Genomic DNA, 2,797 nt, shown 5'->3' on the forward strand with positions numbered 1-2,797 from the left:
TTCACACAATCCAAGCTCTCGTAGGCTGCCTTAGATATGTTTTAGAAAAATATTAGACTAATTTACACACAAATATCAAATCACCCATTTGTATATAATAATAAAAAATCTGGAACTCCAAAAAGATCACTATATTCTCAAGTTGATTTATTTATGTGTATGCAAGACTCAGTGACCTTACAGGAAAAGCAAGGACATTCCGACAACTCCATTTGATCCAACCCCAATTACTATTTGATCATCCAAATTGTAGCACATAGAAATTTGAATTCAAACATAATAATAAATTAATATGTACATTTCAAATGCATATATAAAGATATTAAAATCAAAAGTACTAACCACTTTAATTTTTATTTTTATAAGACAAAAAATAAGAGATAATAATTGGGCTCTACACCTGATATGGATATAATCCACTATAAAAAATATTAAAATCAAATTAAAGCCAAGTGATCTTCCGCAAAAATATCAGGATTATCAACTCACATTGGAATGTTATACTTACAATATTATTGCATGCTTGCCATGGAAATTTGTATTGTTTATGACCAAATTTTGTTTGTAGTGTCCTTAATTTTTTTTGTGGTGAAATATCCCAATTGGTGTATATACTTCATGAATATTTCTCTTTGTTATCAATGAGAATGTTGTAAGTAGCATTGGGGTGAATAATAAAAGTATAAACATGAGTAGGTTGATCTGTTTCACAAGATACATCCTCCTTATTAAGATGGTTCTTTCTTAGCATGACCAAGAATTGCATGAACCTTCTTTGTACTATAACCACATATGTCTAGACCAAACATGATGTTGTAAGGTGTATCTCCACCAAATTTCTTTTGGTCAACATCACCACTCAATAGCTTCACATATCCACTAACATGGTCAAGTTGATGCTCATGCTTGACAAAAAAAATTGAAGAAGAAGTGTCTTATCCTTGTTGTTAAACTCTTGAAACTTAGCTGAAATGGTGAAGAAACATGCATCTGGATGATTTTAAATCCTCTTTTAATCGGGGTCTCATTCCATTTTTCAGCAGTGTGAAGTCATTCCCCTTCTGCACCCTCGTCCTTCTTCCAATCAGATATCACCCAACGATTGTCCCATCCATCGTTCAATCACTTTTATAGATAAACATGAGCGAAGGATATCAAAGCATGTCACTTGAGCAAGAGGGATGACTTGACCAATGCTACAGACACCATTGTCAAGGGTTTGAATTTGATGTAACATCAGACATGGATCTATATATCTGAAATACAAGTATACTTTAGAAAACAGATATATACACCTGAAATGCAAGTATACCTTCAGGAAACTCTTCAAAACTGGAGAGACATCATTGCTCGCAAGGCCTAGTGTTTCATGGCATTGACATCTCTCATGAGTTTCTCATTCTCCAATTTTTTTCAGCTGAAATATGTAAAAATTTCTTAAGCTCTCCACAAACATTCTAAAGCTCTATGCAAAGATGGGTAAAATTGGAAGCCACAAACATACTGACACATATTGATCTCCTTGCATGAAGAGCACGACGCAGAAAAGGAGCAGGTGATGAGTGTTTATTATGTGGCAGGGAAGCCTTGTGAATGAATCAATATGTTAATAATCATCATTCTTCCATTTGTCTCTCTTATCAACATTTATTATTGTCCCATGAAAAAGTACAACGTTTCAATACACCCATCTATACGAGACAATTTCAATGATTGTATATGAGTGGAATTATTATTTTTGTGCATTATTGCTCGTTGGTCGAATATTAAATAATTTTCACATAGGTTTTGAGTTTGGAAGTGATTGTGATGGATCAAACAAGAAACAATGAGAGAACGGACAACAATATGAGATCAGTGGATTCTCTCAATTCACATAGAATTATAGACCTCAAACGAGCAGTAGAAATACATCTATATCATTCATAAATTCATTTGAATTTTTAAGGTTGTATTCAGATAATTGGGTAATAACTTATTTTTGGGATAAAGCATACTTTGATTTCCCCTAATCTAGTTTCTCGTGTACATTAATATCCCGATAGTGTAATTATTGGAAAATTTTGTTATATTTCATTTTGTTTAAAAAATAAATGATGACTCAACCATTTGATTGGATTAAATAGTTGTTCACTAACAACATGAATCGAATGGGAATTATCTGTTAGTGGGCATAGATCATAGAGTTTATGAGAACAAACACATTAGATGTCACATAATTTTAATGCCATGTTATCAAATTTTTCATATACCTTAATCACATTCTTGATAGAAAGGCCTATCTTAATTCATCTTAAATTTTGGAAGAATCAGAGAATATATTTTCATGATGGTGAGATTATACATCACAAATTCAATTTTTTTCTTCATAACCATATTTTCCAAGATCAACAATATTATATTTTGTAAGACCAACAAGATGAAAAAATTCTATAAATTAATGCAAAGACCACAAATCACATGAGTTATTTAAAAACAATGATGTATCAAGATTTAAAAAATAAAAATGTAAAGATAATTGAATAACATTTTTTTCGACCAACAAATAAATGAATAGATCTTCCATAATCCAATATATATTTTTCACAAAATAAAATCACATATTTTCCCATAAATGTTGTAATGATATATATTTTTTAATAAATAATAAATAATTCAATAATATTAAAATAGATAAAATTTTAATTAAATTGTAACTAGTAAAATTGAAAAAGTATAAATAAAATAATTAATAAAGATTTTTTTTATTGAATCTTCTATTCTTTAATTCCTTTGGTGTACTAGTGCAACTTTAGAG

General features: G+C 30.0%; 1 pseudogene; it reads right to left on the bottom strand.

Annotated features, from left to right (window-relative positions):
• Positions 1-394: 394 nt before the first annotated feature.
• Positions 395-1,209, bottom strand: LOC149258066 (calreticulin pseudogene; annotated as a pseudogene).
• Positions 1,210-2,797: the final 1,588 nt, after the last annotated feature.

This window comes from Pinus tabuliformis, chromosome 6 (genome assembly GCF_031772625.1).
Source record: "Pinus tabuliformis cultivar Carrire ecotype Pingquan chromosome 6, CPIR1, whole genome shotgun sequence".
Lineage (NCBI taxonomy): Eukaryota > Viridiplantae > Streptophyta > Pinopsida > Pinales > Pinaceae > Pinus > Pinus tabuliformis.